This window comes from Hydractinia symbiolongicarpus, chromosome 7 (assembly GCF_029227915.1).
Source record: "Hydractinia symbiolongicarpus strain clone_291-10 chromosome 7, HSymV2.1, whole genome shotgun sequence".
Taxonomy (NCBI): Eukaryota; Metazoa; Cnidaria; class Hydrozoa; order Anthoathecata; family Hydractiniidae; genus Hydractinia; species Hydractinia symbiolongicarpus.
This window is the reverse complement of record NC_079881.1, coordinates 10,267,501-10,285,558: the sequence shown is the minus strand read 5'-3', so window position 1 is coordinate 10,285,558 and position 18,058 is coordinate 10,267,501. Positions and strand designations below refer to the sequence as shown.

The window sequence follows — 18,058 nt, the reverse complement described above, 5'->3', positions numbered from 1 at the left end:
GCTTCCGAGGCACAACTAACGGCACAGGTTCCACCGAAACTTGAACTCGGATCGCAGGATTCAGAGTCCTGAGTGCTAACCATTACACCATGGAACCTACAGAGGCTCTTCCGAGGTTCGCTTCGCGGAAACATTAATGATTCCGCCCGGGCTCGAACCGAGGACCTTGCGCGTGTTAAGCGCACGTGATAACCACTACACTACGGAATCTGGCAACTAACAAGCGACATGTTTTTGCTTTTTTCTCTAGCTATTTTAGCCTTGTATTGCTTCCCTTTGTCATCGGTTCCAAAATTCATTGGATTCCGTAGTGTAGCGGTTATCACGTGCGCTTCACACGCGCAAGGTCCCTGGTTCGAGCTCGGGCGGAATCATTGTTGAGTTGCTAGTTTTGTAATAGGCGTCAAACATTTGATTCACTGCGGCTTTTAAAAGCCTTGCCCTGTGAGAGGATCGAACTCACTACCTTCAGATTATGAGACTGACGCGCTGCCTACTGCGCTAACAAGGCACTGTGCCCTAATCCGATGCATTTCAGAAGAACGTTGTTATTACAATGTCTTCTTGCAAATGACTAAAATATTTCAAGTGCCGTTGCTTCCAAACGCCCAATAGGTGCTTCCGAGGCACAACTAACGGCACAGGTTCCACCAAGACTTGAACTCGGATCGCAGGATTCAGAGTCCTGAGTGCTAACCATTACACCATGGAACCTACAGAGGCTCTTCCGAGGTTCGCTTCGCGGAAACATCAATGATTCCGCCTGGGCTCGAACCGGGGACCTTGCGCGTGTTAAGCGCACGTGATAACCGCTACACTACGGAATCCAATGAATTTTGGAACCTATGACGAAGGAAAGCAATACAAGGAATCATTGTTGAGTTGCTAGTTTTGTAATAGGCGTCAAACATTTGATTCACTGCGGCTTTTAAAAGCCTTGCCCTGTGAGAGGATCGAACTCACTACCTTCAGATTATGAGACTGACGCGCTGCCTACTGCGCTAACAAGGCACTGTGCCCTAATCCGATGCATTTCAGAAGAACGTTGTTATTACAATGTCTTCTTTCAAATGACTAAAATATTTCAAGTGCCGTTGCTTCCAAACGCCCAATAGGTGCTTCCGAGGCACAACTAACGGCACAGGTTCCACCAAGACTTGAACTCGGATCGCAGGATTCAGAGTCCTGAGTGCTAACCATTACACCATGGAACCTACAGAGGCTCTTCCGAGGTTCGCTTCGCGGAAACATCAATGATTCCGCCCGGGCTCGAACCGGGGACCTTGCGCGTGTTAAGCGCACGTGATAACCACTACACTACGGAATCTGGCAACTAACTAGCCACATGTTTTTGCTTTTTTCTCTAGCTATTTTAGCCTTGTATTGCTTTCCTTCGTCACAGGTTCCAAAATTCATTGGATTCCGTAGTGTAGCGGTTATCACGTGCGCTTCACTCGCGCAAGGTCCCCGGTTCGAGCCCGGGCGGAGTCATTGTTGAGTTGCTAGTTTTGTAATAGGCGTCAAACATTTGATTCACTGCGGCTTTTATAAGCCTTGCCCTCTGTGAGGATCGAACTCACGACCTTCAGATTATGAGACTGACGCGCTACCTACTGCGCTAACAAGGCACTGTGCCCTAATCCGATGCATTTCAGAAGAACGTTGTTATTACAATGTCTTCTTGCAAATGACTAAAATATTTCAAGTGCCGTTGCTTCCAAACGCCCAATAGGTGCTTCCGAGGCACAACTAACGGCACAGGTTCCACCGAGACTTGAACTCGGATCGCAAGATTCAGAGTCCTGAGTGCTAACCATTACACCATGGAACCTACAGAGGCTCTCCCGAGGTTCGCTTCGCGGAAACATCAATGATAACGCCCGGGCTCGAACCGGGGACCTTGCGCGTGTTAAGCGCACGTGATAACCACTACACTACGGAATCTGACAACTAACAAGCGACATGCTTTTGCTTTTTTCTCTAGCTATTTTAGCCTTGTATTGCTTTCCTTCGTCATAGGTTCCAAAATTCATTGGATTCCGTAGTGTAGCGGTTATCACGTGCGCTTCACACGCGCAAGGTCCCTGGTTCGAGCCCGGGCGGAATCATTGTTGAGTTGCTAGTTTTGTAATAGGCGTCAAACATTTGATTCACTGCGGCTTTTAAAAGCCTTGCCCTGTGAGAGGATCGAACTCACGACCTTCAGATTATGAGACTGAGGCGCTGCCTACTGCGCTAACAAGGCACTGTGCCCCAATCCGATGCATTTCAGAAGAACGTTGTTATTACAATGTCTTCTTGCAAATGACTAAAATATTTGAAGTGCCGTTGCTTCCAAACGCCCAATAGGTGCTTCCGAGGCACAACTAACGGCACAGGTTCCACCGAGACTTGAACTCGGATCGCAGGATTCAGAGTCCTGAGTGCTAACCATTACACCATGGAACCTACAGAGGCTCTTCCGAGGTTCGCTTCGCGGAAACATCAATGATTCCGCCCGGGCTCGAACCGGGGACCTTGCGCGTGTTAAGCGCACGTGATAACCACTACACTACGGAATCTGGCAACTAACAAGCGACATGTTTTTGCTTTTTTCTCTAGCTATTTTAGCCTTGTATTGCTTTCCTTCGTCATAGGTTCCAAAATTCATTGGATTCCGTAGTGTAGCGGTTATCACGTGCGCTTCACACGAGCAAGGTCCCTGGTTCGAGCCCGGGCGGAATCATTGTTGAGGTGCTAGTTATTTAATAGGCGTCAAACATTTGATTCACTGCGGCTTTTAAAAGCCTTGCCCTGTGTGAGGATCGAACTCACGACCTTCAGATTATGAGACTGACGCGCTGCCTACTGCGCTAACAAGGCACTGTGCCCTAATCCGATGCATTTCAGAAGAACGTTGTTATTACAATGTCTTCTTGCAAATGACTAAAATATTTCAAGTGCCGTTGCTTCCAAACTCCCAATAGGTGCTTCCGAGGCACAAATAACGGCACAGGTTCCACCGAGACTTGAACTCGGATCGCAGGATTCAGAGTCCTGAGTGCTAACCATTACACCATGGAACCTACAGAGGCTCTTCCGAGGTTCGCTTCGCGGAAACATCAATGATTCCGCCCGGGCTCGAACCGGGGACCTTGCGCGTGTAAAGCGCACGTGATAACCACTACACTACGGAATCTGGCAACTAACAAGCGACATGTTTTTGCTTTTTTCTCTAGCTATTTTAGCCTTGTATTGCTTTCCTTCGTCATAGGTTCCAAAATTCATTGGAGTCCGTATTGTAGCGGTTATCACGTGCGCTTCACACGCGCAAGGTCCCCGGTTCGAGCCCGGGCGGAATCATTGTTGAGTTGCTAGTTTTGTAATAGGCGTCAAACATTTGATTCACTGCGGCTTTTAAAAGCCTTGCCCTGTGTGAGGATCGAACTCACGACCTTCAGATTATGAAACTGACGCGCTGCCTACTGCGCTAACAAGGCACTGTGCCCTAATCCGATGCATTTCAGATGAACGTTGTTATTACAATGTCTTCTTGCAAATGACAAAAATATTTCAAGTGCAGTTGCTTCCAAACACCCATAAGGTGCCTCCGAGGCACAACTAACGGCACAGGTTCCACCGAGACTTGAACTCGGATCGCAGGATTCAGAGTCCTGAGTGCTAACCATTACACTATGAAACCTACAGAGGCTCTTCCGAGGTTCGCTTCGCGGAAACATCAATGATTCCGCCCGGGCTCGAACCGGGGACCTTGCGCGTGTTAAGCGCACGTGATAACCACTACACTACGGAATCTGGCAACTAACAAGCGACATGTTTTTGCTTTTTTCTCTAGCTATTTTAGCCTTGTATTGCTTTCCTTTGTCATAGGTTCCAAAATTCATTGGATTCCGTAGTGTAGCGGTTGTCACGTGCGCTTCACACGCGCAAGGTCCCCGGTTCGAGCCCGGGCGGAATCATTGTTGAGTTGCTAGGTTTGTAATAGGCGTCAAACATTTGATTCACTGCGGCTTTTAAAAGCCTTGCCCTGTGTGAGGATCGAACTCACGACCTTCAGTTTATGAGACTGACGCGCTGCCTACTGCGCTAACAAGGCACTGTGCCCTAATCCGATGCATTTCAGAAGAACGTTGTTATTACAATGTCTTCTTGCAAATGACTAAAATATTTCAAGTGCCGTTGCTTCCAAACGCCCAATAGGTGCTTCCGAGGCACAAATAACGGCACAGGTTCCACCGAGACTTGAACTCGGATCGCAGGATTCAGAGTCCTGAGTGCTAACCATTACACCATGGAACCTACAGAGGCTCTTCCGAGGTTCGCTTCGCGGAAACATCAATGATTCCGCCCGGGCTCGAACCGGGGACCTTGCGCGTGTAAAGCGCACGTGATAACCACTACACTACGGAATCTGGCAACTAACAAGCGACATGTTTTTGCTTTTTTCTCTAGCTATTTTAGCCTTGTATTGCTTTCCTTCGTCATAGGTTCCAAAATTCATTGGATTCCGTAGTGTAGCGGTTATCACGTGCGCTTCACACGCGCAAGGTCCCCGGTTCGAGCCCGGGCAGTATCATTGTTGAGTTGCTAGTTTTGTAATAGGCGTCAAACATTTGATTCACTGCGGCTTTTAAAAGCCTTGCCCTGTGTGAGGATCGAACTCACGACCTTCAGATTATGAGACTGCCGCGCTCCCTACTGCGCTAACAAGGCACTGTGCCCTAATCCGATGCATTTCAGAAGAACGTTGTTATTACGCGGAAACATCAATGATTCCGCCCGGGTTCGAACCGGGGACCTTGCGCGTGTTGAGCGCACGTGATAACCACTACACTACGGAATCTGGCAACTAACAAGCGACATGTTTTTGCTTTTTTCTCTAGCTATTTTAGCCTTGTATTGCTTTTCTTCGTCATAGGTTCCAAAATTTATTGGATTCCGTAGTGTAGCGGTTATCACGTGCGCTTCACACGCGCAAGTTCCCCGGTTTGAGCCCGGGCGGAGTCATTGTTGAGTTGCTAGTTTTGTAATAGGCGTCAAACATTTGATTCACTGCGGCTTTTAAAAGCCTTGCCCTGTGTGAGGATCGAACTCACGACCTTCAGATTATGAGACTGACGCGTTGCCTACTGCGCTAACAAGGTACTGTGCCCTAATCGGATGCATTTCAGAAGAACGTTGTTATTACAATGTTTTCTTGCAAATGACTAAAATATTTCAAGTGCCGTTGTTTCCAAACGCCCAATAGGTGCTTCTGAGGCACAACTAACGGCACAGGTTCCACCGAGACTTGAACTCGGATCACAGGATTCAGAGTCCTGAGTGCTAACCATTACACCATGGAACGTACAGAGGCTCTTCCGAGGTTCGCTTCGCGGAAACATCAATGGTTCCGCCCGGGCTCGAACCGGGGACCTTGCGCGAGTTAAGCGCACGTGATAACCACTACACTACGGAATCTGACAACTAACAAGCGACATGTTTTTGCTTTTTTCTCTAGCTATTTTAGCCTTGTATTGCTTTCCTTCGTCATAGGTTCCAAAATTCATTGGATTCCGTAGTGTAGCGGTTATCACGTGCGCTTCACACGCGCAAGGTCCCCGGTTCCAGCCCGGGCGGAATTATTGTTGAGTTGCTAGTTTTGTAATAGGCGTCAAACATTTGATTCACTGCGGCTTTTAAAAGCCTTGCCCTGTGTGAGGATCGAACTCTCGACCTTCAGATTATGAGACTGACGCGCTGCCTACTGCGCTAACAAGGCACTGTGCCCTAATCCGATGTATTTCAGAAGAACGTTGTTATTACAATGTCTTCTTGCAAATGACTAAAATATTTCAAGTGCCGTTGCTTCCAAACGCCCAATAGGTGCTTCCGAGGCACAACTAACGGCACAGGTTCCACCGAGACTTGAACTCGGATCGCAGGATTCAGAGTCCTGAGTGCTAACCATTACACCATGGAACCTACAGAGGCTCTTCCGAGGTTCGCTTCGCGGAAACATCAATGATTCCGCCCGGGCTCGAACCGGGGACCTTGCGCGTGTAAAGCGCACGTGATAACCACTACACTACGGAATCTGGGAACTAACAAGCGACATGTTTTTGCTTTTTTCTCTAGCTATTTTACCCTTGTATTGCTTTTCTTCGTCATAGGTTCCAAAATTCATTGGATTCCGTAGTGTAGCGGTTATCACGTGCGCTTCACACGCGCAAGGTCCCCGGTTCGAGCCCGGGCGGAATCATTGTTGAGTTGCTAGTTTTGTAATAGGCGTCAAACATTTGATTCACTGCGGCTTTTAAAAGCCTTGCCCTGTGAGAGGATCGAACTCACGACCTTCAGATTATGAAACTGACGCGCTGCCTACTGCGCTAACAAGGCACTGTGCCCTAATGCGATGCATTTCAGAAGAACGTTGTTATTACAATGTCTTCTTGCAAATGACTAAAATATTTGAAGTGCCGTTGCTTCCAAACGCCCAATAGGTGCTTCCGAAGCACAACTAACGGCACAGGTTCCACCGAGACTTGAACTCGGATCGCAGGATTCAGAGTCCTGAGTGCTAACCATTACACCATGGAACCTACAGAGGCTCTTCCGAGGTTCGCTTCGCGGAAACATCAATGATTCCGCCCGGGCTCGAACCGGGGACCTTGTGCGTGTTAAGCGCACGTGATAACCACTACACTACGGAATCTGGGAACTAACAAGCGACATGTTTTTGCTTTTTTCTCTAGCTATTTTAGCCTTGTATTGCTTTTCTTCGTCATAGGTTCCAAAATTCATTGGATTCCGTAGTCTAGCGGTTATCACGTGCGCTTCACACGCGCAAGGTCCCTGGTTCGAGCCCGGGCGGAATCATTGTTGAGTTGCTAGTTTTGTAATAGGCGTCAAACATTTGATTCACTGCGGCTTTTAAAAGCCTTGCCCTGTGTGAGGATCGAACTCACGACCTTCAGATTATGAGACTGACGCGCTGCCTACTGCGCTAACAAGGCACTGTGCCCTAATCCGATGCATTTCGGAAGAACGTTGTTATTACAATGTCTTCTTGCAAATGACTAAAATATTTCAAGTGCCGTTGCTTCCAAACGCCCAATAGGTGCTTCCGAGGCACAACTAACGGCACAGGTTCCACCGAGCCTTGAACTCGGATCGCAGGATTTAGAGTCCTGAGTGCTAACCATTACACCATGGAACCTACAGAGCCTCTTCCGAGGTTCGCTTCGCGGAAACATCAATGATTCCGCCCGGGCTCGAACCGGGGACCTTGCGCGTGTTAAGCGCACGTGATAACCACTACACTACGGAATCTGACAACTAACAAGCGACATGTTTTTGCTTTTTTCTCTAGCTATTTTAGCCTTGTATTGCTTTCCTTCGTCATAGGTTCCAAAATTCATTGGATTCCGTAGTGTAGCGGTTATCACGCGCGCTTCACACGCACAAGGTCCCCGGTTCCAGCCCGGGCGGAATCATTGTTGAGTTGCTTGTTTTGTAATAGGCGTCAAACATTTGATTCACTGCGGCTTTTAAAAGCCTTGCCCTGTGTGAGGATTGAACTCACGACCTTCAGATTATGAGACTGACGCGCTGCCTACTGCGCTAACAAGGCACTGTGCCCCAATCCGATGCATTTCAGAAGAACGTTGTTATTACAATGTCTTCTTGCAAATGACTAAAATATTTCAAGTGCCGTTGCTTCCAAACGCCCAATAGGTGCTTCCGAGGCACAACTAACGGCACAGGTTCCACCGAGACTTGAACTCGGATCGCAGGATTCAGAGTCCTGAGTGCTAACCATTACACCATGGAACCTACAGAGGCTCTTCCGAGGTTCGCTTCGCGGAAACATCAATGATTCCGCCCGGGCTCGAACCGGGGACCTTGCGCGTGTTAAGCGCACGTGATAACCACTACACTACGGAATCTGGCAACTAACAAGCGACATGTTTTTGCTTTTTTCTCTAGCTATTTTAGCCTTGTATTGCTTTCCTTCGTCATAGGTTCCAAGTAGTGTAGCGGTTATCACGTGCGCTTCACACGCGCAAGGTCCCCGGTTCCAGCCCGGGCGGAATTATTGTTGAGTTGCTAGTTTTGTAATAGGCGTCAAACATTTGATTCACTGCGGCTTTTAAAAGCCTTGCCCTGTGTGAAGTACGAACTCACGACCTTCAGATTATGAGACTGACGCGCTGCCTACTGCGCTAACAAGGCACTGTGCCCCAATCCGATGCATTTCAGGAAGAACGTTGTTATTGCAATGTCTTCTTGCAAATGACTGAAATAGTTGAAGTGCCGTTGCTTCCAAACGCCCAATAGGTGCTTCCGAGGCACAACTAACGGCACAGGATTCAGAGTCCTGAGTGCTAACCATTACACCATGGAACCTACAGAGGCTCTTCCGAGGTTCGCTTCGCGGAAACATCAATGATTCCGCCCGGGCTCGAACCGGGGAACTTGCGCGTGTTAAGCGCACGTGATAACCACTACACTACGGAATCTGGAAACTAACAAGCGACATGTTTTTGCTTTTTTCTCTAGCTATTTTAGCCTTGTATTGCTTTCCTTCGTCATAGGTTCCAAGTAGTGTAACGGTTATCACGTGCGCTTCACACGCGCAAGGTCCCCGGTTCGAGCCCGGGCGGAATCATTGTTGAGTTGCTAGTTTTGTAATAGGCGTCAAACATTTGATTCACTGCGGCTTTTAAAAGCCTTGCCCTGTGTGAGGATCGAACTCACGACCTTCAGATTATGAGACTGACGCGCTGCCTACTGCGCTAACAAGGCACTGTGCCCTAATCCGATACATTTCAGAAGAACGTTGTTATTGCAATGTCTTCTTGCAAATGACTGAAATAGTTGAAGTGCCGTTGCTTCCAAACGCCCAATAGGTGCTTCCGAGGCACAACTAACGGCACAGGTTCCACCGAGACTTGAACTCGGATCGCAGGATTCAGAGTCCTGAGTGCTAACCATTACACCATGGAACCTACAGAGGCTCTTCCGAGGTTCGCTTCGCGGAAACATCAATGATTCCGCCCGGGCTCGAACCGGGGAACTTGCGCGTGTTAAGCGCACGTGATAACCACTACACTACGGAATCTGGCAACTAACAAGCGACATGTTTTTGCTTTTTTCTCTAGCTATTTTAGCCTTGTATTTCTTTCCTTCGTCATCGGTTCCAAAATTCTTTGGATTCCGTAGTGTAGCGGTTATCACGTGCGCTTCACACGCGCAAGGTCCGCGATTCGAGCCCGGGCGGAATCATTGTTGAGTTGCTAGTTTTGTAATAGGCGTCAAACATTTGATTCACTGCGGCTTTTAAAAGCCTTGCCCAGTGTGAGGATCGAACTCACGACCTTCAGATTATGAGACTGACGTGCTGCCTACTGCGCTAACAAGGCACTGTGCCCTAATCCGATACATTTCAGAAGAACGTTGTTATTACAATGTCTTCTTGCAAATGACTAAAATATTTCAAGTGCCGTTGCTTCCAAACGCCCAATAGGTGCTTCTGAGGCACAACTAACGGCACAGGTTCCACCGAGACTTGAACTCGGATCGCAGGATTCAGAGTCCTGAGTGCTAACCATTACACCAAGGAACCTGCAGAGGCTCTTCCTAGGTTCGCTTCGCGGAAACATCAATGATTCCGCCCGGGCTCGAACCGGGGACCTTGCGCGTGTTAAGCGCACGTGATAACCACTACACTACGGAATCTGGCAACTAACAAGCGACATGTTTTTGCTTTTTTCTCTAGCTATTTTAGCCTTGTATTGCTTTCCTTCGTCGTAGGTTCCAAAATTCATTGGATTCATTAGTGTAGCGGTTATCACGTGCGCTTCACACGCGCAAGGTCCCCGGTTCGAGCCCGGGCGGAATCATTGTTGAGTTGCTAGTTTTGTAATAGGCGTCAAACATTTGATTCACTGCGGCTTTTAAAAGCCTTGCCCTGTGTGAGGATCGAACTCACGACCTTCAGATTATGAAACTGACGCGCTGCCTACTGCGCTAACAAGGCACTGTGCCCTAATCCGATGCATTTCAGATGAACGTTGTTATTACAATGTCTTCTTGCAAATGACAAAAATATTTCAAGTGCCGTTGCTTCCAAACACCCAATAGGTGCTTCCGAGGCACAACTAACGGCACAGGTTCCACCGAGACTTGAACTAGGATCGCAGGATTCAGAGTCCTGAGTGCTAACCATTACACTATGAAACCTACAGAGGCTCTTCCGAGTTTTGCTTCACGGAAACATCAATGATTCCGCCCGGGCTCGAACCGGGGACCTTGCGCGTGTTAAGCGCACGTGATAACCACTACACTACGGAATCTGGCAACTAACAAGCGACATGTTTTTGCTTTTTTCTCTAGCTATTTTAGCCTTGTATTGCTTTCCTTTGTCATAGGTTCCAAAATTCATTGGATTCCGTAGTGTATTGGTTGTCACGTGCGCTTCACACGCGCAAGGTCCCCGATTCGAGCACGGGCGGAATCATTGTTAAGTTGCTAGTTTTGTAATAAGCGTCAAACATTTGATTCACTGCGGCTTTTAAAAGCCTTGCCCTGTGTGAGGATCGAACTCACGACCTTCAGATTATGACAGTGACGCGCTGCCTACTGCGCTAACAAGGCACTGTGCGCTAATCCGATGCATTTCAGAAGAACGTTGTTATTACAATGTCTTCTTGCAAATGACTAAAATATTTCAAGTGCCGTTGCTTCCAAACGCCCAATAGGTGCTTCCGAGGCACAACTAACGGCACAGGTTCCACCGAGACTTGAACTCGGATCGCAGGATTCAGAGTCCTGAGTGCTATCCATTAAACTATGGAACCTACAGAGGCTCTTCCGAGGTTCGCTTCGCGGAAACATCAATGATTCCGCCCGGGCTCGAACCGGGGACCTTGCGCGTGTTAAGCGCACGTGATAACCACATTTGATTCACTGCGGCTTTTAAAAGCCTTGCCCTGTGTGAGGATCGAACTCACGACCTTCAGATTATGAGAGTGACGCGCTGCCTACTGCGCTAACAAGGCACTGTGCCCTAATCCGATGCATTTCAGAAGAACGTTGTTATTACAATGTCTTCTTGCAAATGACTAAAATATTTGAAGTGCCGTTGCTTCCAAACGCGCAATAGGTGCTTCCGAGGCACAAATAACGGCACAGGTTCCACCGAGACTTGAACTCGGATCGCAGGATTCAGAGTCCTGAGTGCTAACCATTACACCATGGAATCTACAGAGGCGCTTCCGAGTTTCGCTTCGCGGAAACATCAATGATTCCGCCCGTGCTCGAACCGGGGACCTTGCGCGTGTAAAGCGCACGTGATAACCACTACACTACGGAATCTGGCAACTAACAAGCGACATGTTTTTGCTTTTTTCTCTAGCTATTTTAGCCTTGTATTGCTTTCCTTCGTCATAGGTTCCAAAATTCATTGGATTCCTTAGTGTAGCGGTTATCACTTGCGCTTCACACGCGCAAGGTCCCCGGTTCGAGCCCGGGCGGAATCATTGTTGAGTTGCTAGTTTTGTAATAGGCGTCAAACATTTGATTCACTGCGGCTTTTAAAAGCCTTGCCCTGTGTGAGGATCGAACTCACAACCTTCAAATTATGAGACTGACGAGCTGCCTACTGCGCTAACAAGGCACTGTGCCCTAATCCGATGCATTTCAGAAGAACGTTGTTATTACAATGTCTTCTTGCAAATGACTAAAATATTTGAAGTGCCGTTGCTTCCAAACGCCCAATAGGTGCTTCCGAGGCACAAATAACGGCACAGGTTCCACCGAGACTTGAACTCGGATCGCAGGATTCAGAGTCCTGAGTGCTAACCATTACACCATGGAACCTACAGAGGCTCTTCCGAGGTTCGCTTCGCGGAAACATCAATGATTCCGCCCGGGCTCGAATCGGGGACCTTGCACGTGTAAAGCGCACGTGATAACCACTACACTACGGAATCTGGCATCTAACAAGCGACATGTTTTTGCTTTTTTCTCTAGCTATTTTAGCCTTGTATTGCTTTCCTTCGTCATAGGTTCCAAAATTCATTGGATTCCGTAGTGTAGCGGTTATAACGTGCGCTTCACACGCGCAAGGTCCCCGGTTCGAGCCCGGGCGGAATCATTGTTGAGTTGCTAGTTTTGTAATAGGCGTCAAACATTTGATTCACTGCGGCTTTTAAAAGCCTTGCCCTGTGTGAGGATCGAAGTCACGACCTTCAGATTATGAGATTGACGCGCTGCCTACTGCGCTAACAAGGCACTGTGCCCTAATCCGATGCATTTCAGAAGAACGTTGTTATTACAATGTCTTCTTGCAAATGACTAAAATATTTGAAGTGCCGTTGCTTCCAAACGCCCAATAGGTTCTTCCGAGGCACAACTAACGGCACAGGTTCCACCGAGACTTGAACTCGGATCGCAGGATTCAGAGTCCTGAGTGCTAACCATTACACCATGGAACCTGAGGCTCTTCCGAGGTTTGCTTCGCGGAAACATCAATGATTCCGCCCGGGCTCGAACCGGGGACCTTGCGCGTGTTAAGCGCACGTGATAACCACTACACTACGGAATCTGGCAACTAACAAGCGACATGTTTTTGCTTTTTTCTCTAGCTATTTTAGCCTTGTATTGCTTTCCTTCGTCATAGGTTCCAAAATTCATTGGATTCTGTATTGTAGCAGTTATCACGTGCGCTTCACACGCACAAGGTCCCCGGTTCGAGCCCGGGCGGAATCATTGTTGAGTTGCTAGTTTTGTAATAGGCGTCAAACATTTGATTCACTGCGGCTTTTAAAAGCCTTGCCCTGTGTGAGGATCGAACTCACGACCTTCAGATTATGACACTGACGCGCTGACTACTGCGCTAACAAGGCACTGTGCCCTAATCCGATGCATTTCCGAAGAACGTTGTTATTACAATGTTTTCTTGCAAATGACTAAAATATTTGACGTGCCGTTGCTTCCAAACGCCCAATAGGTGCTTCCGAGGCACAACTAACGGCACAGGTTCCACCGAGACTTGAACTCGGATCGCAGGATTCAGAGTCCTGAGTGCTAACCATTACACCAAGGAACCTACAGAGGCTCTTCCGAGGTTCGCTTCGCCGAAACATCAATGATTCCGCCCGGGCTCGAACCGGGGACCTTGCGCGTGTTAAGCGCACGTGATAACCACTACACTACGGAATCTGGCAACTAACAAGCGACATGTTTTTGCTTTTTTCTCTAGCTATTTTAGCCTTGTATTGCTTTCCTTCGTCATAGGTTCCAAAATTCATTGGATTCCGTAGTGTAGCGGTTATCACGTGCGCTTCACACGCGCAAGGTCCCCGGTTCGAGCCCGGGCGGAATCATTGTTGAGTTGCTAGTTTTGTAATAGGCGTCAAACATTTGATTCACTGCGGCTTTTAAAAGCCTTGCCCTGTGTGAGGATCGAACTCACGACCTTCAGATTATGAGACTGACGCGCTGCCTACTGCGCTAACAAGGCACTGTGCCCTAATCCGATGCATTTCAGAAGAACGTTGTTATTACAATGTCTTCTTGCAAATGACTAAAATATTTGAAGTGCCGTTGCTTCCAAACGCCCAATAGGTTCTTCCGAGGCACAACTAACGGCACAGGTTCCACCGAGACTTGAACTCGGATCGCAGGATTCAGAGTCCTGAGTGCTAACCATTACACCATGGAACCTGAGGCTCTTCCGAGGTTTGCTTCGCGGAAACATCAATGATTCCGCCCGGGCTCGAACCGGGGACCTTGCGCGTGTTAAGCGCACGTGATAACCACTACACTACGGAATCTGGCAACTAACAAGCGACATGTTTTTGCTTTTTTCTCTAGCTATTTTAGCCTTGTATTGCTTTCCTTCGTCATAGGTTCCAAAATTCATTGGATTCTGTATTGTAGCAGTTATCACGTGCGCTTCACACGCACAAGGTCCCCGGTTCGAGCCCGGGCGGAATCATTGTTGAGTTGCTAGTTTTGTAATAGGCGTCAAACATTTGATTCACTGCGGCTTTTAAAAGCCTTGCCCTGCGTGAGGATCGAACTCACGACCTTCAGATTATGACACTGACGCGCTGACTACTGCGCTAACAAGGCACTGTGCCCTAATCCGATGCATTTCCGAAGAACGTTGTTATTACAATGTTTTCTTGCAAATGACTAAAATATTTGACGTGCCGTTGCTTCCAAACGCCCAATAGGTGCTTCCGAGGCACAACTAACGGCACAGGTTCCACCGAGACTTGAACTCGGATCGCAGGATTCAGAGTCCTGAGTGCTAACCATTACACCAAGGAACCTACAGAGGCTCTTCCGAGGTTCGCTTCGCCGAAACATCAATGATTCCGCCCGGGCTCGAACCGGGGACCTTGCGCGTGTTAAGCGCACGTGATAACCACTACACTACGGAATCTGGCAACTAACAAGCGACATGTTTTTGCTTTTTTCTCTAGCTATTTTAGCCTTGTATTGCTTTCCTTCGTCATAGGTTCCAAAATTCATTGGATTCCGTAGTGTAGCGGTTATCACGTGCGCTTCACACGCGCAAGGTCCCCGGTTCGAGCCCGGGCGGAATCATTGTTGAGTTGCTAGTTTTGTAATAGGCGTCAAACATTTGATTCACTGCGGCTTTTAAAAGCCTTGCCCTGTGTGAGGATCGAACTCACGACCTTCAGATTATGAGACTGACGCGCTGCCTACTGCGCTAACAAGGCACTGTGCCCTAATCCGATGCATTTCAGAAGAACGTTGTTATTACAATGTCTTCTTGCAAATGACTAAAATATTTGAAGTGCCGTTGCTTCCAAACGCCCAATAGGTGCTTCCGAGGCACAACTAACGGCACAGGTTCCACCGAGACTTGAACTCGGATCGCAGGATTCAGAGTCCTGAGTGCTAACCATTACACCATGGAACCTACAGAGGCTCTTCCGAGGTTCGCTTCGCGGAAACATCAATGGCGTCAAACATTTGATTCACTGCGGCTTTTAAAAGCCTTGCCCTGTGTGAGGATCGAACTCACGACCTTCAGATTATGAGACTGACGCGCTGCCTACTGCGCTAACAAGGCACTGTGCCCTAATCCGATGCATTTCAGATGAACGTTGTTATTACAATGTCTTCTTGCAAATGACTAAAATATTTAAAGTGCCGTTGCTTCCAAACACCCAATAGGTGCTTCCGAGGCACAACTAACGGCACAGGTTCCACCGAGACTTGAACTAGGATCGCAGGATTCAGAGTCCTGAGTGCTAACCATTACACTATGGAACCTACAGAGGCTCTTCCGAGGTTTGCTTCGCTGAAACATCAATGATTCCGCCCGGGCTCGAACCGGGGACCTTGCGCGTGTTAAGCGCACGTGATAACCACTACACTACGGAATCTGGCAACTAACAAGCGACATGTTTTTGCTTTTTTCTCTAGCTATTTTAGCCTTGTATTGCTTTCCTTTGTCATAGGTTCCAAAATTCATTGGATTCCGTAGTGTAGCGGTTATCACGTGCGCTTCACACGCGCAAGGTCCCCGGTTCGAGCCCGGGCGGAATCATTGTTGAGTTGCTAGTTTTGTAATAGGCGTCAAACATTTGATTCACTGCGGCTTTTAAAAGCCTTGCCCTGTGTGAGGATCGAAGTCACGACCTTCAGATTATGAGACTGACGCGCTGCCTACTGCGCTAACAAGGCACTGTGCCCTAATCCGATGCATTTCAGAAGAACGTTGTTATTACAATGTCTTCTTGCAAATGACTAAAATATTTGAAGTGCCGTTGCTTCCAAACGCACAATAGGTGCTTCCGAGGCACAACTAACGGCACAGGTTCCACCGAGACTTGAACTCGGATCGCAGGATTCAGATTCCTGAGTGCTAACCATTACACCAAGGAACCTACAGAGGCTATTCCGAGGTTCGCTTCGCCGAAACATCAATGATTCCGCCCGGGCTCGAACCGGGGACCTTGCGCGTCTTAAGCGCACGTGATAACCACTACACTACGGAATCTGGCAACTAACAAGCGACATGTTTTTGCTTTTTTCTCTAGCTATTTTAGCCTTGTATTGCTTTCCTTCGTCATAGGTTCCAAAATTCATTGGATTCCGTAGTGTAGCGGTTATCACGTGAGCTTCACACGCGCAAGGTCCCCGGTTCGAGCCCGGGCGGAATCATTGTTGAGTTGCTAGTTTTGTAATAGGCGTCAAACATTTGATTCACTGCGGCTTTTAAAAGCCTTGCCCTGTGTGAGGATCGAACTCACGACCTTCAGATTATGAGACTGACGCGCTGCCCACTGCGCTAACAAGGCACTGTGCCCTAATCCGATGCATTTCAGAAGAACGTTGTTATTACAATGTCTTCTTGCAAATGACTAAAATATTTCAAGTGCCGTTGCTTCCAAACGCCCAATAGGTGCTTCCGAGCCACAACTAACGGCACAGGTTCCACCGAGACTTGAACTAGGATCACAGGATTCAGAGTCCTGAGTGCTAACCATTACACCATGGAACCTACAGAGGGTCTTCCGAGGTTCGCTTCGCGGAAACATCAATGATTCCGCCCGGGCTCGAACCGGGGACCTTGCGCGTGTTAAGCGCACGTGATAACCACTACACTACGGAATCTGGCAACTAACAAGCGACATGTTTTTGCTTTTTTCTCTAGCTATTTTAGCCTTGCATTGCTTTCCTTCGTCATAGGTTTCAAAATTCATTGGATTCCGTAGTGTAGCGGTTATCACGTGCGCTTCACACGCGCAAGGTCCCCGGTTCGAGCCCGGGCGGAATCATTGTTGAGTTGCTAGTTTTTTAATAGGCGTCAAACATTTGATTCACTGCGGCTTTTAAAAGCCTTGCCCTGTGTGAGGATCGAACTCACGACCTTCAGATTATGAGACTGACGCGCTGCCTACTGCGCTAACAAGGCACTGTGCCCTAATCCGATGCATTTCAGAAGAACGTTGTTATTACAATGTCTTCTTGCAAATGACTAAAATATTTCAAGTGCCGTTGCTTCCAAACGCCCAATAGGTGTTTCCGAGGCACAACTAACGGCACAGGTTCCACCGAGACTTGAACTCGGATCGCAGGATTCAGAGTCCTGAGTGCTAACCATTACACCATGGAACCTACAGAGGCTCTTCCGAGGTTCGCTTCGCGGAAACATCAATGATTCCGCCCGGGCTCGAACCGGGGACCTTGCGCGTGTTAAACGCACGTGATAACCACTACACTACGGAATCTGGCAACTAACAAGCGACATGTTTTTGCTTTTTTCTCTAGCTATTTTAGCCTTGTATTGCTTTCCTTCGTCATCGGTTCCAAAATTCATTGGATTCCGTAGTGTAGCAGTTATCACGTGCGCTTCACACGCGCAAGGTCCCCGGTTCGAGCCCGGGCGGAATCATTGTTGAGTTGCTAGTTTTGTAATAGGCGTCAAACATTTGATTCACTGCGGCTTTTAAAAGCCTTGCCCTGTGTGAGGATCGAACTCACGACCTTCAGATTATGAGACTGACGCGCTGCCTACTGCGCTAACAAGGCACTGTGCCCTAATCCGATTCATTTCAGAAGAACGTTGTTATTATGCGGAAACATCAATGATTCCGCCCGGGCTCGAACCGGGGACCTTGCGCGTGTTAAGCGCACGTGATAACCACTACACTACGGAATCTGGCAACTAACAAGCGACATGTTTTTGCTTTTTTCTCTAGCTATTTTAGCCTTGTATTGCTTTCCTTCGTCATAGGTTCCAAAATTCATTGGATTCCGTAGTGTAGCGGTTATCACGTGCGCTTCACACGCGCAAGGTCCCCGGTTCGAGCCCGGGCGGAATCATTGTTGAGTTGCTAGTTTTGTAATAAGCGTCAAACATTTGATTCACTGCGGCTTTTAAAAACCTTGCCCTGTGTGAGGATCGAACTCACGACCTTCAGATTATGAGACTGACGCGCTGCCTACTGCGCTAACAAGGCACTGTGCGCTAATCCGATGCATTTCAGAAGAACGTTGTTATTACAATGTCTTCTTGCAAATGACT

General features: G+C 48.1%; 61 non-coding genes across 61 annotated transcripts; 7 read left to right on the top strand and 54 right to left on the bottom strand.

Moving 5' to 3' along the window:
- Positions 1–137: 137 nt before the first annotated feature.
- Positions 138–210, bottom strand: Trnav-aac (transfer RNA valine (anticodon AAC)). The gene has a single exon. It is a non-coding gene; the product is annotated as a tRNA-Val (tRNA).
- A 544-nt stretch (positions 211–754) lies between these two features.
- On the bottom strand, positions 755–827 carry Trnav-aac (transfer RNA valine (anticodon AAC)). Its single transcript has one exon. It is a non-coding gene; the product is annotated as a tRNA-Val (tRNA).
- A 427-nt stretch (positions 828–1,254) lies between these two features.
- On the bottom strand, positions 1,255–1,327 carry Trnav-aac (transfer RNA valine (anticodon AAC)). Its single transcript has one exon. It is a non-coding gene; the product is annotated as a tRNA-Val (tRNA).
- A 432-nt stretch (positions 1,328–1,759) lies between these two features.
- On the bottom strand, positions 1,760–1,831 carry Trnaq-cug (transfer RNA glutamine (anticodon CUG)). The gene has a single exon. It is a non-coding gene; the product is annotated as a tRNA-Gln (tRNA).
- A 40-nt stretch (positions 1,832–1,871) lies between these two features.
- On the bottom strand, positions 1,872–1,944 carry Trnav-aac (transfer RNA valine (anticodon AAC)). The gene has a single exon. It is a non-coding gene; the product is annotated as a tRNA-Val (tRNA).
- A 91-nt stretch (positions 1,945–2,035) lies between these two features.
- Trnav-cac (transfer RNA valine (anticodon CAC)) lies at positions 2,036–2,108 on the top strand. Its single transcript has one exon. It is a non-coding gene; the product is annotated as a tRNA-Val (tRNA).
- Positions 2,109–2,376: 268 nt separating this feature from the next.
- Trnaq-cug (transfer RNA glutamine (anticodon CUG)) lies at positions 2,377–2,448 on the bottom strand. The gene has a single exon. It is a non-coding gene; the product is annotated as a tRNA-Gln (tRNA).
- A 40-nt stretch (positions 2,449–2,488) lies between these two features.
- Trnav-aac (transfer RNA valine (anticodon AAC)) lies at positions 2,489–2,561 on the bottom strand. Its single transcript has one exon. It is a non-coding gene; the product is annotated as a tRNA-Val (tRNA).
- Positions 2,562–2,789: 228 nt separating this feature from the next.
- On the bottom strand, positions 2,790–2,862 carry Trnam-cau (transfer RNA methionine (anticodon CAU)). Its single transcript has one exon. It is a non-coding gene; the product is annotated as a tRNA-Met (tRNA).
- A 131-nt stretch (positions 2,863–2,993) lies between these two features.
- On the bottom strand, positions 2,994–3,065 carry Trnaq-cug (transfer RNA glutamine (anticodon CUG)). The gene has a single exon. It is a non-coding gene; the product is annotated as a tRNA-Gln (tRNA).
- A 40-nt stretch (positions 3,066–3,105) lies between these two features.
- On the bottom strand, positions 3,106–3,178 carry Trnav-uac (transfer RNA valine (anticodon UAC)). The gene has a single exon. It is a non-coding gene; the product is annotated as a tRNA-Val (tRNA).
- Positions 3,179–3,610: 432 nt separating this feature from the next.
- On the bottom strand, positions 3,611–3,682 carry Trnaq-cug (transfer RNA glutamine (anticodon CUG)). Its single transcript has one exon. It is a non-coding gene; the product is annotated as a tRNA-Gln (tRNA).
- A 40-nt stretch (positions 3,683–3,722) lies between these two features.
- Trnav-aac (transfer RNA valine (anticodon AAC)) lies at positions 3,723–3,795 on the bottom strand. Its single transcript has one exon. It is a non-coding gene; the product is annotated as a tRNA-Val (tRNA).
- Positions 3,796–4,023: 228 nt separating this feature from the next.
- On the bottom strand, positions 4,024–4,096 carry Trnam-cau (transfer RNA methionine (anticodon CAU)). Its single transcript has one exon. It is a non-coding gene; the product is annotated as a tRNA-Met (tRNA).
- A 131-nt stretch (positions 4,097–4,227) lies between these two features.
- Positions 4,228–4,299, bottom strand: Trnaq-cug (transfer RNA glutamine (anticodon CUG)). The gene has a single exon. It is a non-coding gene; the product is annotated as a tRNA-Gln (tRNA).
- Positions 4,300–4,339: 40 nt separating this feature from the next.
- On the bottom strand, positions 4,340–4,412 carry Trnav-uac (transfer RNA valine (anticodon UAC)). The gene has a single exon. It is a non-coding gene; the product is annotated as a tRNA-Val (tRNA).
- A 358-nt stretch (positions 4,413–4,770) lies between these two features.
- Positions 4,771–4,843, bottom strand: Trnav-aac (transfer RNA valine (anticodon AAC)). Its single transcript has one exon. It is a non-coding gene; the product is annotated as a tRNA-Val (tRNA).
- A 544-nt stretch (positions 4,844–5,387) lies between these two features.
- Trnav-aac (transfer RNA valine (anticodon AAC)) lies at positions 5,388–5,460 on the bottom strand. The gene has a single exon. It is a non-coding gene; the product is annotated as a tRNA-Val (tRNA).
- Positions 5,461–5,892: 432 nt separating this feature from the next.
- Trnaq-cug (transfer RNA glutamine (anticodon CUG)) lies at positions 5,893–5,964 on the bottom strand. The gene has a single exon. It is a non-coding gene; the product is annotated as a tRNA-Gln (tRNA).
- Positions 5,965–6,004: 40 nt separating this feature from the next.
- Positions 6,005–6,077, bottom strand: Trnav-uac (transfer RNA valine (anticodon UAC)). The gene has a single exon. It is a non-coding gene; the product is annotated as a tRNA-Val (tRNA).
- Positions 6,078–6,168: 91 nt separating this feature from the next.
- On the top strand, positions 6,169–6,241 carry Trnav-cac (transfer RNA valine (anticodon CAC)). The gene has a single exon. It is a non-coding gene; the product is annotated as a tRNA-Val (tRNA).
- A 268-nt stretch (positions 6,242–6,509) lies between these two features.
- On the bottom strand, positions 6,510–6,581 carry Trnaq-cug (transfer RNA glutamine (anticodon CUG)). Its single transcript has one exon. It is a non-coding gene; the product is annotated as a tRNA-Gln (tRNA).
- Positions 6,582–6,621: 40 nt separating this feature from the next.
- On the bottom strand, positions 6,622–6,694 carry Trnav-aac (transfer RNA valine (anticodon AAC)). Its single transcript has one exon. It is a non-coding gene; the product is annotated as a tRNA-Val (tRNA).
- Positions 6,695–6,922: 228 nt separating this feature from the next.
- Positions 6,923–6,995, bottom strand: Trnam-cau (transfer RNA methionine (anticodon CAU)). Its single transcript has one exon. It is a non-coding gene; the product is annotated as a tRNA-Met (tRNA).
- A 243-nt stretch (positions 6,996–7,238) lies between these two features.
- On the bottom strand, positions 7,239–7,311 carry Trnav-aac (transfer RNA valine (anticodon AAC)). Its single transcript has one exon. It is a non-coding gene; the product is annotated as a tRNA-Val (tRNA).
- Positions 7,312–7,743: 432 nt separating this feature from the next.
- On the bottom strand, positions 7,744–7,815 carry Trnaq-cug (transfer RNA glutamine (anticodon CUG)). Its single transcript has one exon. It is a non-coding gene; the product is annotated as a tRNA-Gln (tRNA).
- Positions 7,816–7,855: 40 nt separating this feature from the next.
- Trnav-aac (transfer RNA valine (anticodon AAC)) lies at positions 7,856–7,928 on the bottom strand. The gene has a single exon. It is a non-coding gene; the product is annotated as a tRNA-Val (tRNA).
- Positions 7,929–8,428: 500 nt separating this feature from the next.
- Positions 8,429–8,501, bottom strand: Trnav-aac (transfer RNA valine (anticodon AAC)). The gene has a single exon. It is a non-coding gene; the product is annotated as a tRNA-Val (tRNA).
- Positions 8,502–8,714: 213 nt separating this feature from the next.
- Trnam-cau (transfer RNA methionine (anticodon CAU)) lies at positions 8,715–8,787 on the bottom strand. The gene has a single exon. It is a non-coding gene; the product is annotated as a tRNA-Met (tRNA).
- A 131-nt stretch (positions 8,788–8,918) lies between these two features.
- Positions 8,919–8,990, bottom strand: Trnaq-cug (transfer RNA glutamine (anticodon CUG)). Its single transcript has one exon. It is a non-coding gene; the product is annotated as a tRNA-Gln (tRNA).
- Positions 8,991–9,030: 40 nt separating this feature from the next.
- Positions 9,031–9,103, bottom strand: Trnav-aac (transfer RNA valine (anticodon AAC)). Its single transcript has one exon. It is a non-coding gene; the product is annotated as a tRNA-Val (tRNA).
- A 544-nt stretch (positions 9,104–9,647) lies between these two features.
- On the bottom strand, positions 9,648–9,720 carry Trnav-aac (transfer RNA valine (anticodon AAC)). The gene has a single exon. It is a non-coding gene; the product is annotated as a tRNA-Val (tRNA).
- A 544-nt stretch (positions 9,721–10,264) lies between these two features.
- Positions 10,265–10,337, bottom strand: Trnav-aac (transfer RNA valine (anticodon AAC)). The gene has a single exon. It is a non-coding gene; the product is annotated as a tRNA-Val (tRNA).
- A 948-nt stretch (positions 10,338–11,285) lies between these two features.
- Trnav-uac (transfer RNA valine (anticodon UAC)) lies at positions 11,286–11,358 on the bottom strand. Its single transcript has one exon. It is a non-coding gene; the product is annotated as a tRNA-Val (tRNA).
- A 432-nt stretch (positions 11,359–11,790) lies between these two features.
- On the bottom strand, positions 11,791–11,862 carry Trnaq-cug (transfer RNA glutamine (anticodon CUG)). Its single transcript has one exon. It is a non-coding gene; the product is annotated as a tRNA-Gln (tRNA).
- A 40-nt stretch (positions 11,863–11,902) lies between these two features.
- Trnav-uac (transfer RNA valine (anticodon UAC)) lies at positions 11,903–11,975 on the bottom strand. The gene has a single exon. It is a non-coding gene; the product is annotated as a tRNA-Val (tRNA).
- Positions 11,976–12,407: 432 nt separating this feature from the next.
- Positions 12,408–12,479, bottom strand: Trnaq-cug (transfer RNA glutamine (anticodon CUG)). The gene has a single exon. It is a non-coding gene; the product is annotated as a tRNA-Gln (tRNA).
- A 37-nt stretch (positions 12,480–12,516) lies between these two features.
- Trnav-aac (transfer RNA valine (anticodon AAC)) lies at positions 12,517–12,589 on the bottom strand. The gene has a single exon. It is a non-coding gene; the product is annotated as a tRNA-Val (tRNA).
- A 544-nt stretch (positions 12,590–13,133) lies between these two features.
- Positions 13,134–13,206, bottom strand: Trnav-aac (transfer RNA valine (anticodon AAC)). The gene has a single exon. It is a non-coding gene; the product is annotated as a tRNA-Val (tRNA).
- Positions 13,207–13,297: 91 nt separating this feature from the next.
- On the top strand, positions 13,298–13,370 carry Trnav-cac (transfer RNA valine (anticodon CAC)). The gene has a single exon. It is a non-coding gene; the product is annotated as a tRNA-Val (tRNA).
- A 64-nt stretch (positions 13,371–13,434) lies between these two features.
- Positions 13,435–13,507, bottom strand: Trnam-cau (transfer RNA methionine (anticodon CAU)). The gene has a single exon. It is a non-coding gene; the product is annotated as a tRNA-Met (tRNA).
- A 131-nt stretch (positions 13,508–13,638) lies between these two features.
- Positions 13,639–13,710, bottom strand: Trnaq-cug (transfer RNA glutamine (anticodon CUG)). The gene has a single exon. It is a non-coding gene; the product is annotated as a tRNA-Gln (tRNA).
- A 37-nt stretch (positions 13,711–13,747) lies between these two features.
- Trnav-aac (transfer RNA valine (anticodon AAC)) lies at positions 13,748–13,820 on the bottom strand. The gene has a single exon. It is a non-coding gene; the product is annotated as a tRNA-Val (tRNA).
- A 544-nt stretch (positions 13,821–14,364) lies between these two features.
- On the bottom strand, positions 14,365–14,437 carry Trnav-aac (transfer RNA valine (anticodon AAC)). Its single transcript has one exon. It is a non-coding gene; the product is annotated as a tRNA-Val (tRNA).
- A 91-nt stretch (positions 14,438–14,528) lies between these two features.
- On the top strand, positions 14,529–14,601 carry Trnav-cac (transfer RNA valine (anticodon CAC)). The gene has a single exon. It is a non-coding gene; the product is annotated as a tRNA-Val (tRNA).
- A 64-nt stretch (positions 14,602–14,665) lies between these two features.
- Positions 14,666–14,738, bottom strand: Trnam-cau (transfer RNA methionine (anticodon CAU)). The gene has a single exon. It is a non-coding gene; the product is annotated as a tRNA-Met (tRNA).
- Positions 14,739–14,869: 131 nt separating this feature from the next.
- Positions 14,870–14,941, bottom strand: Trnaq-cug (transfer RNA glutamine (anticodon CUG)). Its single transcript has one exon. It is a non-coding gene; the product is annotated as a tRNA-Gln (tRNA).
- Positions 14,942–15,021: 80 nt separating this feature from the next.
- Positions 15,022–15,094, bottom strand: Trnam-cau (transfer RNA methionine (anticodon CAU)). Its single transcript has one exon. It is a non-coding gene; the product is annotated as a tRNA-Met (tRNA).
- Positions 15,095–15,337: 243 nt separating this feature from the next.
- Positions 15,338–15,410, bottom strand: Trnav-aac (transfer RNA valine (anticodon AAC)). Its single transcript has one exon. It is a non-coding gene; the product is annotated as a tRNA-Val (tRNA).
- A 91-nt stretch (positions 15,411–15,501) lies between these two features.
- Positions 15,502–15,574, top strand: Trnav-cac (transfer RNA valine (anticodon CAC)). Its single transcript has one exon. It is a non-coding gene; the product is annotated as a tRNA-Val (tRNA).
- A 380-nt stretch (positions 15,575–15,954) lies between these two features.
- Trnal-aag (transfer RNA leucine (anticodon AAG)) lies at positions 15,955–16,027 on the bottom strand. The gene has a single exon. It is a non-coding gene; the product is annotated as a tRNA-Leu (tRNA).
- A 228-nt stretch (positions 16,028–16,255) lies between these two features.
- On the bottom strand, positions 16,256–16,328 carry Trnam-cau (transfer RNA methionine (anticodon CAU)). The gene has a single exon. It is a non-coding gene; the product is annotated as a tRNA-Met (tRNA).
- A 243-nt stretch (positions 16,329–16,571) lies between these two features.
- Trnav-aac (transfer RNA valine (anticodon AAC)) lies at positions 16,572–16,644 on the bottom strand. Its single transcript has one exon. It is a non-coding gene; the product is annotated as a tRNA-Val (tRNA).
- A 91-nt stretch (positions 16,645–16,735) lies between these two features.
- Positions 16,736–16,808, top strand: Trnav-cac (transfer RNA valine (anticodon CAC)). The gene has a single exon. It is a non-coding gene; the product is annotated as a tRNA-Val (tRNA).
- A 64-nt stretch (positions 16,809–16,872) lies between these two features.
- On the bottom strand, positions 16,873–16,945 carry Trnam-cau (transfer RNA methionine (anticodon CAU)). The gene has a single exon. It is a non-coding gene; the product is annotated as a tRNA-Met (tRNA).
- A 131-nt stretch (positions 16,946–17,076) lies between these two features.
- Trnaq-cug (transfer RNA glutamine (anticodon CUG)) lies at positions 17,077–17,148 on the bottom strand. The gene has a single exon. It is a non-coding gene; the product is annotated as a tRNA-Gln (tRNA).
- A 40-nt stretch (positions 17,149–17,188) lies between these two features.
- Trnav-aac (transfer RNA valine (anticodon AAC)) lies at positions 17,189–17,261 on the bottom strand. Its single transcript has one exon. It is a non-coding gene; the product is annotated as a tRNA-Val (tRNA).
- A 228-nt stretch (positions 17,262–17,489) lies between these two features.
- On the bottom strand, positions 17,490–17,562 carry Trnam-cau (transfer RNA methionine (anticodon CAU)). The gene has a single exon. It is a non-coding gene; the product is annotated as a tRNA-Met (tRNA).
- A 57-nt stretch (positions 17,563–17,619) lies between these two features.
- Positions 17,620–17,692, bottom strand: Trnav-aac (transfer RNA valine (anticodon AAC)). Its single transcript has one exon. It is a non-coding gene; the product is annotated as a tRNA-Val (tRNA).
- Positions 17,693–17,783: 91 nt separating this feature from the next.
- Positions 17,784–17,856, top strand: Trnav-cac (transfer RNA valine (anticodon CAC)). The gene has a single exon. It is a non-coding gene; the product is annotated as a tRNA-Val (tRNA).
- Positions 17,857–17,920: 64 nt separating this feature from the next.
- On the bottom strand, positions 17,921–17,993 carry Trnam-cau (transfer RNA methionine (anticodon CAU)). The gene has a single exon. It is a non-coding gene; the product is annotated as a tRNA-Met (tRNA).
- Positions 17,994–18,058: the final 65 nt, after the last annotated feature.